This window comes from Gekko japonicus, unplaced genomic scaffold, assembly GCF_001447785.1.
Source record: "Gekko japonicus isolate JY-2015 unplaced genomic scaffold, Gekko_japonicus_V1.1 scaffold598, whole genome shotgun sequence".
Lineage (NCBI taxonomy): Eukaryota > Metazoa > Chordata > Lepidosauria > Squamata > Gekkonidae > Gekko > Gekko japonicus.
The window spans coordinates 13,397-25,204 of NW_015170910.1; the positions used below are offsets into that span (position 1 = coordinate 13,397).

At 50.0% G+C, this 11,808-nt stretch overlaps 1 long non-coding RNA gene across 1 annotated transcript in view; it reads right to left on the reverse strand.

The window, feature by feature from the left end:
• LOC107116709 overlaps positions 1–9,779 on the reverse strand; it is a 10,237-nt gene extending 458 nt beyond the window's left edge. The window contains exons 1-3 of the long non-coding RNA XR_001482717.1: positions 9,539–9,779; positions 3,626–3,673; positions 2,577–2,619 (exon numbers count right to left, since the gene is read on the reverse strand). This is a non-coding gene — a long non-coding RNA (uncharacterized LOC107116709). The remainder of the gene's footprint in view (positions 1–2,576; positions 2,620–3,625; positions 3,674–9,538) is intronic.
• Positions 9,780–11,808: the final 2,029 nt, after the last annotated feature.

The window sequence follows — 11,808 nt, forward strand, 5'->3', positions numbered from 1 at the left end:
CATCATTGACGGCGCCAAAAATGTACGCCAAGTGGCAACCGGACCTTGCTGACCGTATGAGAGGCTGAACTCGGGGGGAAACTTTGCCATGTCGCAAAGATGAGCTCCTTTTAAAGCGACCGGCTGGCTGCCCTGTTTATTCTGCAGTGGGTGTCAACCCCCACAGTTCTTTGGGGTAACAAAAGAGCCCAATCTCCAGTTCTGGAGCAGCCAGCTTTGCGAGAGGAACACACCACGGATGGGGCTACACCGGAGAACCCAAAGCGCTGGGGTTCTGTCAGGATGTTCCCGCCCATGTCCCCTCTAAGCTGAGTTAGTGTGAGCTAGCTCACAGTTCTTTAGCCTCCGGCTCACAGGTTTTCGTCTTAGCGCAGGAGGGATTCGTCTGCAGAGCAAACTGATTTCTGCAGGAGCCAAGTCGCTCGCTCACAACTTTAACGCCGATAGCTCACAAAGTAGGATTTCTGCTCACGAGACTCCACATCTTAGGGGGGAGCGCTGGTTCCCACACCCCCTGTGTTGAAGTGGTTTCAAGATTAACAGTTGTATTCCAGCGGTGGCAATGCAAGGGGCTCCTTTCGTTTACCAATAATAATTATTATTATCTTGCTGTCAGGTCACAGGCAACTTCTGGCGATGCCATCGTGTTTCCAAGGCAAGAGACGTTCAGAGGTGGGCTTGCCGTTGCCTGCCTCTGCGTAGCCACCCTGGACTTCCTTGGTGGCCTCCCCTCCAAAGACTGACCAGGGCCGACCCTGCTTAGCTTCCCAGAGCTGACAATTTCAGGCTAGCCTGGGCCATCCGGGTCAGGAAATAGACATTCAGAGATGGTTTGCTGTTGCCCGCCTCTCTGGGAAGCGACCCTGCTATTCCTTGGTGGTCACTTGGGTGTACGTGTGCCGGGGTGTGTGCAGGGTGCCCCCTGACTTGTTTAAGGGGCCCCCAAATTTTAAAAAATCCTGGCTACAGGACTGTGTCAGCTATGCTGCCATGGGGGTTGGGATGTTCTTACAGTGTCTGTGTAAATGGCCTTCGCATTCCTTTCTCTCTGCTTTCTGTCCGCTTAGCGCTGAAATGCTTATCTCTAAAGAAGTACAGGTAGCCAGCTGTGGGGGCCGAAATATTCCCAGCTTCGCATAGCAACGCTTGCTGGTTCTAGCCCACACATGGGAGGGTGCCTAATTGGCCAGTGCAGTTCGGGGGGGGGGTGCAAACGAATGCCCTATATCTCATTAGGTTCAAGAGGCAACTGCTATTCTTAACAGTGACTATGTTAATGCATCTAGGGCTCTTCAATAAAAGTATCACCTTTCTAAAGAAGTGTGTACTCCGCTGTTGGCTGTGGGTTCTGACAGACTGCCGATGAAGAGTTTGATGCAAACTCCAAAGTTACACGATAGTTCTGATCAATGTTGCCTTTAAGCTGTGGAGTCTTGTGAGCAAAAAACCTACTTTGTGACCTACCGGCATTAAAGTTGTGAGCGAGTGATTTGGCTGCTGCATAAAATGAGTTTGCTCTGAAGCCCCATCCTTCCTGAGCGGAGACAAAAATGTGTGAGCTGGAGGCTAAAAAACGGTGAGCTGGCTCACACTAACTCAGCTTAGAGGGAACAGTCCGCTGCCAGGGCTGCCGATTGGAAGAAGAAAACAATACAAGCAGCCAGTTTGGTGCAAGTGGTTAGGAGCGCGGAGTCTAATCTGGGAGCACCAAGTTTGATTCCCTACTCCTCCATGTGCAGCTGCTGGTGTGACCTTGGGTCAGTCGCAAGTTGGTCACACGTTTTCTCAGAGCTGTTCTCTCAAGAGCAGTTCTTGGAAGAGCTCTCTCAGCCCCACCTACTTCATAGGGTGTCTGTTGTGGGGAAGGGAAGGAGATCGTAAGCCGCTCTGAGACTCCTTCGTGTAATGAAGGGTGGGGTATAAATCCAGTCTCTTCTTCTTCTTTCTAACCCCTTCCTCCCAGGCTACTCCTGTGCTGGAAAATGCCACCCCGGAAAGCGGGCCGGGTACACCCAGACAGGTACTTTCCTGACCCTACATGGCAATGCCCCCTCCCTGTATCCTTTTCTTATTTCCAGCTTGAGCTTCCTCTGGACGCGTTTCATCCAAGTCAGTGGTGTCAAACATGCAGCCCGGGGGCCGGATCAGGCCCCCGGAGGGCTTCTATCAGGCCCACGGTGGCTGTCTTCTGCTTCCAGTTCTGCTGCTGCTGCATCATTGTAGGTTTGCAGCTTACAGATACACACCTGAACAGCATACTCAAGCTTGCAACAGAACAGACATTTTGATGCAGTATTTCAGAGCAAGAGGTGTCAGTGATCAGACACTGTTAAATAAACAAGATATTGCGAGAGTGCTAATTGTTTTAAGCATGTTTTTATTTTAAGTAAAAAAAAACCCTTTGTGTTTGTGTCCTTTATAAAGTTTATATCTCTGCTACCTGGTATTACATTTCATGAGACACATGGCCCCGCCCGACAAGGTCTCATTTATGTCAGTTCCGGCCGTCATAACAAATGCATTCAACACCCCTGATCCAAGATGTATTGAAAACAAAGACCTGATCCATGACTTACTTGGGGATTTTGGAGGCTTGCGAGAAGCTTTCCTCTTGGGCTTCTGAAAGGAAAAGGCGTTTGGGTGTTGAGATTCACCGATGGACAGGTTTGGGGCCATTTTCGCACCGCGGCTAATGAGCAGAATTAACCTTTCTAACTAGAGGACAAAAGCTTCGAGGCAGCGACATTTACGAGAGTGAGTGGAGCTCTAATTATTTTCTCAGGCCCCAAAGCAGAGATTTTCATCAGACCAACCTAATTTTTAAAAGATAATCATCCTTATTCAGCTCAGTAGACCTCCAATTAATCTTCGGTATTTCAGACTGTACAAACATTTGTACAAACTTGACGTACAGACATGAATAGCAACTTATTTACTGGAATGCAGAATGTGACCCGCTTACATGATAAACGGGCCTTTTTGGTGGTGGCACCTGAACTGTGTGGAACGCCCTCTCCATGGCAGTCTGACCAGTGCCAGGTGAAAACTTGGTTGTACATTCTTCTTATTATTATTATTATTATATTTATATTTATTAATTGTCCTATCCCAGCTTACACTGGAATCTGGACAATGTACAAGACAGGATGTCATGAAATATATAAAAATATTAAAATTCAATATATATCTTAATAAAATTTCGATACAGATACAAATCTAAGATAGCGATTTTCCTATGATATTATTTGTCTCAGTTCCGGACTACTGGCCCCTTTTTCTGGGTGAGGGGAAAAGGGTTTGGCTGAACACACAGGTTCAAGGATCTGCTGCAGGCTACTTTATGTGAGTACAAACTTTGCTCCGGCATAAACTCTATTGATCTGTTGCCAGTGTGGTTAGTATGTTGGTCTATCATCTGAGGGACCAAGTTTCCAATCTTGTGCCATGATGAGCCTGAGCCTAGTCACACGGTCTCAGCCTAACCTACCTCACAGGATTGTTGTGCAGATAAAATGGGATACAGAATGATGTAAACGGCCTTGAGTCCCCATTGGAGAGAACGACGGGGTATAGATGAAGTAAATAAATACCCGGCAACAAAGCCCGTATCGCTGGCTGAACTCACCGTTTCGGTATCAGATTCGTAAGTGCCCGCAGAAAGACTGTCGTCTACCTGCAGAACAGACACGAGTATACAGTCATTAAGTACCCAAACTACCCAGTCTAAACGACTGAAGGAAAATGGTCAGAGCCAAGCTCAGGAGTCAGTCTGTGACCGAGGCCAGGCAGAGGTGTTTCAGGAAGCGTATAACACAGCAGGCTGTTTTAGTAAGGTGATGTTCGCGGAGGGCGTGTGCTATGACCACAGAGCACTGCCAGCCACTAAATTTCTTGTGGCACCTGGAACATTAATGCATATATTGTGGCAGAAGCTTTTGAGGCCCAGAAGCTATTTCATTAAACTCTGTTCCTGGAAAACCTGGGGGATTCCTCTGTGAAGCCACTGCTAACGGCAAAGGGAGGGCTGGATCGGGGCTGGATTTTCTGCTAACAGAAAAGGAGGGGCGATATCGGCCGATTTCCATTTCCTGCCGCAGACACCCCACCCCGTTATGTCGTTCCCCATGGTCCCCTATCCCTCAGGAGCAGGATTTTGGGCAGATCGGGGGGTGCCACAGTGGTGGTGGGGGCTGCAGTAAAGCTCCATACCACCGACGGGAAAACGTACTCCGGATTCAACCCCGAGGCTTCTTTGGAAGACCGCTCTGTCTTGCCCTCCAAGACACCATCCCAAGAACCAGTTAACAGCGCCTATCCTGGGAACACTGTTCTGGGGGTAGGCCCCGCTGAGTATACCTAAATCGGATTTCTGAACAGATCGGCTGAGGACCGGCCGTCTCATCCGGCTCCGGCTCTCAATTTATCTGAGTGATGTTGGGGCCCAAAGAGGTCCTATCGGCACCGCGTGCGAACTGAGCGTGCACCCTGAACCCTTTGCACGGCATAGCTTTTCCTCGGCAGACAGAACAGAGACAAACACACATCGGTACTTAGTTCCCGTGGCCCTTTCATACATGCCCAGGGAAATGCAGATCACCACTTGGGGATCAAGAAGCAATCTTTCTCCAGGCCAGTTTGGAACAGGGGTCACTGGGGGTATGGGAGGGGGAAGTATTTGTGAATTTCCTGCATTGTGCAGGGGTTGGACTAGATGAACCTGGAGATCCCTTCGAACTCTGTGATTCTATGAAAGCTGCCTTATACTGAATCAGACCCTTGGTGGTCCGTCCAGGTCAGTATCGTCTATTCGGACTGGCAACTGTTCCCAGGCACAAGAACTTTCACATCACCTACTGCTTGGTGCTTTTAACTGGAGAGGCCAGGAACGGAACTCAGGACCTTCTGCGTGCCAAGCAGATGCTCTACCCCTGAGCCACAGCCCCGGCCTAAAGGCGAACTTTAAAATATCACTGCCAGAGTTAACAGACCCCATTTCTATACTCTTAACTTGTCCAGCCACATTCTGAAGCCAGGTATACTGCTGACCAAGGCAAAGACTCATAAGCAATACAGAAAGAAGAAGGGATTGGATTTATACCCTGCCCTTCACTCAGAGTCTCAGAGCAGTTTACAGTCTCCTTTTCCTTCCCCTCCCCACAACAGACACCCTTCGAGGTAGGTGGGGCTGAGAGAGCTCTTTCGAGGACTGCTCTTGAGAGAACAGCTCTGAAATAACTTGTGACTGACCCAAGATCACACCAACAGCTCCATGTGGAGTGGGGAATCAAACCCGGTTCTCCCAAATTAGAGTCCGCGCTCCTAACTACTACACCAAACTGGCTCTTCAGTTTGGAAAGAGTTGGAAAGAAACTAGAGAAAAGCGTCCAATCGCTTCAAAGCACAGTGGCCTTAGGATTTAAAGCTATGGGAAGCCCTGCGCTGGTTTCTGTGCATGCACCAGATAAGAGCACAAACATTTCTAGGCTTTTCATAGAAATCATGAGAGCAAGGAACTTAAAAAAAAGATACAGCTGCTGAGCCTTTCGAAGAGGGCCAGATCCAGAACCAGAGGGATCAGCAGACATAGTTCTCCAAATTAAAACACCACACCGTGGTATCAGAGATGTACATGAGTGAGCTTGACAACCCCCCACCTGGTCTTAGCAAAAAGGAACATCGGGAGGATTTTCATTTCCTTTTTAAAAGATAGTGACTGGAAGATTGTTTCATTTTTGCAGATAGGTCACCCTCGAAAGAAGGGCCCCGCGGCTCATTTCCGCAGCTGCCTTCACCCTCCTTAGAAGCGCCAGTCCTGCCATTCAGTTAGATCTAGATCTTACTCAGCGGAAAGGCAAAGAGTTGGGGTTTGTTTGTTTTTTAAAAAAATCCAGGATGGCAGGAAAGGCGGGGGAGAGCACGAAGAGATAAAAGCGGTTTTCTCGCTTGGCTCAGTGCATCTGGGCACCCACGTCCCTCACGACCTGCCGCAGAGCTTTTAATTTCCTGAAGCCACATTTCCTTTGTGGCATATTGGCAGAATATTTTTTTTTTGCTATCTTTTTGGAATCTGATCTCCGAATACATCTTCCCCATCCAATTCGCCCTCCTACGGTGGTGATCGGACTGCAAAGCAGGGAAGGCCGTGTAGCTTGAAAGCAGACAGATTAACACAGAGGACAAATCAGTGGATACGTGAACCTCCAACAGCTAGACTCTCCCGGATACCCTCCTCTCCTCTACTGTGGACAATTAAAATGAAATAGAAAGGTGCCAGCATGCCGTAACAACTACTCCTCGCGGGCACCATGTAGGTGACCTCTGGTTAAGAGGAACCTTCATGTTCAAAGGCAATGTTCCCGTGTGTCCACTTTCTTATTTATTTATTATTTGTCATATTTATATTCCACCCTCCCCGCGAGTGGGCTCAGGGCGGATTACATTACTTGGCGCAATGTACCAAGTGCATATAAAACAATTAAAACCATTTATCAAACCAATTTACAATTAATGTGCTCACAGTGTCATTAAGTACCCGGCTCGGCGGTCTCCCAACATATCAAGATAATATGGCTCCCTTTTCAACTACAACCAGCCCAATGCTCCCGATGTTAGTAGTGGGCATTGATGGCAATAGTGGGCGGCTCCTAATTAAAGGCCTGGTGGAAGAGCTCCGTCTTGCAGGCCCTGCGGAATTGCAGAAGATCCCACAGGGCCTTGACCTCGACAATCCTCTGTCCTTTTCCACGGAGCCCTACCCTTTGCACGCTTACTCAGAAGCCAGCCCAACCAAGCACAGTTAGTCTCAGGCCCAAGAAAGCATGTACGGAGCAACAACCTCCCAAATGCCATCCCAATCAGAGTTAAGAGCATAAGAGGAGCCATGTTGGATCAAGCCAATGGCCCATCCAGTCCAACACTCTGTGTCACACAGTGGCCAAAACCTAGGTGCCATCAGGAGGTCCACCAATGGGGCCAGAACTCCACAAGCCCTCCTGCTGTGGCCCCCTAAGCAACAAGAATACAGAGCATCACTGCCCCAGACACAAGAAGATAACAGAAGCCATGTTGGACCCGGCCAGTGGCCCACCCGGTCCAACTCTCTGTGTCACACAGTGGCCAAAAATCCTAGGTGCCATCAGGAGGTCCAATAGCAGGCCCAGAACTCCAGAAGCCCTCCCACAGTTGCCCCAAGGATACAGAGCATCACTGCCCCAGACAGAGTGTTCCCTCTCTACCTTGTGGCTAATAGCCACTGATGGACCTCTGGCTCCATATGTTTATCCAATCCCTAAATGCACTGATAATCCCTGGGCTACAAAAGATGCAACTCTGCCACATTCAGCTTCTTCTTGTACAGTGGGCTCCTTGTAGAGTCCGCTCGGTCACGTAAATCCATCAGTGCCACCTAGCACAACCCCATACCCGTATGTGTAGTCATAATTTCTGATGCTTGCTATAGACATTTGGCAAAGTGGGCTTCTAGCCTGGCCAACCCTCAAAGCCACAATACCTGTGCCTTTAAAGGTGCCATGGGCCCCTTCTGTTGGCGCCGTGTGAAAGGGAAACCTCAGATGATGAGAACTGTAGCCAAGACCAGAGTCAGCTACAATTACAGAAGCTCTGGGAAGGCTTTGATTGTGTGGACTCTCCCATCTGAATATGAGGATACGAATCGTGGCCTAGCCAGCGTGTCTGCTGCAAAGCGGGCTATGCAGATAAACAGATAGACAGACAGATATCTGTGAAGTGTTTTGCACATTCAAAATGCCGCAGAAATGCTATGTGTGATAGAAAGGGAAAAATCCAGAGACTTCGTGGTGGTGGAAAGCGCTGACAAATTGCAGCCAACTTATGGCAGGCCGCTAGGGGCTTTCAAGGCAAGAGACATTTGTAGGTGCTTTGCCATGGCCTGCCTCTGCCTAGAGACCCTGGCCTTCCACGTGCAAGCCGTAGTTCTGGCAAGAGCTGTCCTTGAAAAAGAGCAGTTTCTGTCAGAGCTCTCTCAGCCCCACCTCCCTCACAGGGTGTCTGTTGTGGGGAGAGGAAGGGAAAGGAGATTGTCAGCTGCTCTGAGACTCCTTTGGGTAGTGAAGGGCGGGGTATAAAGCCAATCTCCTCCTCCTCCTCCTTCTTCTTCTTGGGCCAGTCATAGTTCTCTCAGAGCTCTTCTCTCAAGGGCAGTCCTTGAAAGAGCTCTCTCAGCCCCACTTAACTCACAGGGTGTCTGTTGTGGGGAGGGGAAGGGAAAGGAGATTGTAAGCCACTCTGAGACTCCTTCGGGTAGTGAAGGGCAGGGCATAAATCCAACTTGAGAGCCAGTTTGGTGTGGTGGTTAAGAGCGGCAGACTCTAATCTGGGAGAACCGGGTTTGATTCCCCACTCCTCTACATGCAGCTGCTGGCGTGACCTTGAGTCAGTCACAAGTTCTCTCAGAGCTGGTCTCTCACGGGCAGTTCTCGAGAGAGCTCTCTCAGCCCCGCCTCCCCCACAGGGTGTCTGTTGTGGGGAGGGGAAGGAGATTGTAAGCTGCTCTGAGACTCCTTTGGGTAGTGAAGGGCGGGGTATAAATCCAATTTGAGAGCCAGTTTGGTGTGGTGGTTAAGAGTGGCAGACTCTAATCTGGGAGAACCAGGTTTGATTCCCCACTCTTCTACATGCAGCTGCTGGCATGACCTTGGGTCAGTCACAAGTTCTCTCAGAGCTGGTCTCTCACGGGCAGTTCTCGAGAGAGCTCTCTCTGAGCCCCGCCTACCTCACAGGGTGTCTGTTGTGGGGAGGGAAAGGGGATTGTAAGCCGCTCTGAGACTCCTTCGGGTAGTGAAGGGCGGGGTATAAATCCAACTTGAGAGCCAGTTTGGTGTGGTGGTTAAGAGCCGGCAGACTCTAATCTGGGAGAATCGGGTTTGATTCCCCACTCCTCTACATGCAGTTGCTGGTGTCACCTTGGGTCAGTCACAAGTTCTCTCAGAGATGGTCTCTCACGGGCAGTTCTCGAGAGAGCTCTCTCTCAACCCGACCTCCCTCACACGGCATCTGTTGTGGGGAGGGGAAGGGAAAGGAGATTGTCAGCCGCTCTGAGACTCCTTTGGGTAGTGAAGGGCGGGGTCTAAATCCAACTTGAGAGCCAGTTTGGTGTGGTGGTTAAGGGCGGGGGTACAAATCCAATCTCCTCCTTCTCCCCTACCTCGCAGGGTTGTTGTGAGGATCAAATGGAGCCAAGGGCAGCGATGAACCTTCCCAGGTGACTTTGGACCAACTGTTCTCTCTCGGCCTGTCCTCCCTCCCTCGCAGGGCTCTTGTGAGCACCAAAAGAGAGCCAAGGACAGCAATGAACCTTCCCAAGTGATTTTGCACCAGATGCTCTCTCTTGGCCTCCCTCCCTCGCAGGGTTGTTGTTGTGAGGGCCGAACAGAGGCAAAGAGGGCCATGGACCTTCCTAGCTGATTTCGCCTCGGCTCGGCCTCCCTACCTCGCAGGGTTGTTGTGGCGCGGACCGAACACAGCCGGGGAGACCCACGAAAGCCCCCCCGGCCCTCACCAGCTCCAGCTCCCGCTCCGAGGCGGTCTCGCTGGGCCCCCGAGAAGACATGGCCGCCCGAAGGAGCCCCGCGCAGCGCAGGCCACACGCTCGACGTCTGCAGCCAGGCCGGGGGGCGCTCCACCATCTCAGCCCGCGCAGCCCGGGCGAGGTTGGCCGCCTGGCTCCGCTGCAGGCCGCCTGGCTCCGCGGCGCTTCCGCGTTTGGGAGTCCATGGCAACCGCGGCCCCGCGGTAACAAGGACCCGAGGACCCGGATGGACTCGCTGAGGGGCGGGGCCACGCTCGGGCTGAAGTGCGTCATTTCCGAGAGGGCGGAAGTGGCGCCGCGGGGGTGGGGGAATGAATGGCGGCTTGGCCGGAGATCCCTGCCAGGACTGCGGACGCGCCTCGAACTGCGCATGCCCAGAAGAACAGAAGCCTATAAGAACATAAGAGAAGCCAATGTTGGATTCCGCCAGTGGGGGGGAAAGAACGGCGGCTTGCCCGGAGTGCCCTGCCAGGACTGCGGACGCGCCTCGAACTGCGCATGCCCAGAAGAACATAAGCCTATAAGAACATAAGAGAAGCCAATGTTGGATCAGGCCAGTGGACCGTCCAGTCTAACACTCTGTGTCACACAGTGGCCAGAAATACCAGGTGCGAGCAAAGCTTGGAAGTAGGACAAAGTTTGCGTCCAGGGGCGCTTTTATGACCAACAAAGTTTCATTCAGCGTATAAGCTTTTGTGTGCAGTCATGTGTTGAGTCATGCCGTCCACATGACCACGGAAACGTCTTCGGACAGCGCTGGCTCTTCGGCTTGGAAACGGAGATGAGCACCGCAACCCTAGAGTCGGATTTGACTGGCTTTTGAGCAAGGGAAGAGAAGCCAACTTTGGATCAGGCCAGTGGCCCGTCCAGTCTAACACTCCGTGTCACACCGTGGCCAAAAAGACCAGGTGCGAGCAAAGCTTGGAAGTAGGACAAAGTTTGCGTCCAGGGGCGCTTTTATGACCAACAAAGTTTCATTTAAGGTATAAGCTTTTGTGTGCAGGCACACTTCTTCAGAGACATTGAAATGGAAGTTGCCAGTCCATACATATAGGTAAGAGGGAGTGTTTGGAAGTGTTTTTAAATATCTGAAGAAGTCTGTGCATTGCATGCACATGAAAACTTATACCCAGAATAAAACTTTGTTGGTCTTCAAGTTGCCACTGGATTCAAACTTTCTTCTCTTGCTTCAGACCAACAGGGCTACCCCACCTGAATCTCTCTACCTATCTGTAAGGCTTGAGGAAGTTGGTTTCAATGTATCTGAAGAAGTCTGCGTGTGCACCAAAGCTTATACCCAGAATTAAACTTTGATGGTCTTAAAGGTGCCACTGGACTCAAACTTTGCTCTTTTTTTAAAAAAATAATGTGTGCCTTTTAATGTTTGTAACTTTAAGCTTATGTCAACGTGTATAAATAATATAAAGTCATTTTCCTTCTAGAAAAACCAGCACAACATTATATTAATGTACTGTAAATAATTTTATGCCTCCATAATTATATTTTTGGTATGACTATTCTTTTCAGTATATAGTTTTTCGATTTAATTCTGTGGTTTTATTTTATATAAGCCAAATGTAATAATTTTTATGCATATTACACTTCATGTGGGTTATTGCCAATCTTGTTAAAGTACAGTTACTATGGTTCTACTCAGGAACGGCTCCAGGGTTTTTTGCACACTAGGCCAGGCTACATTGTGTCACACCCACCCACACCGTGCGCCCACCAATTTTCAAACGTAAATGCATTTTAGGAGAAGCTAGACGTCTTATATTTTACACACGTGTGGCCCAAAGTACCCCTAATTTCTAGAGGCACCTGATTTCTAGAAACATTTGAAAGGGAGACTTTTTCATGACTAGCCGCAAGCCCTCCAAAGCTTAAGGCAATTCCAGACCATCAGAAACTTAAGGGCCCGCCGGCGCTCTAGGCGAACGCTGGATTATTTTCTATGCAACCATATTTAATTTGATCCAGATGAGGATACATCTGAAGAAGTGTGAGTGCGCGCGAAGGCTTATACCTGGAATAAAACTCTGTTGGCCTTGAATAAAACTTTTGCTGGACTCAAACTTTGTTACATATCCCTCTGCGCACAATCCACGCCCGTGTGATTCCTGAAACCAAACGCCAACGAACTGCGATTCGAGCAATACAGGGAATCTCGTGCAAAAGGAGGGCAAAGCAAAGGCGGCCGGGGCTTCAGTCGCAGCTACTGAGCATGCTCGCGGCGCAAG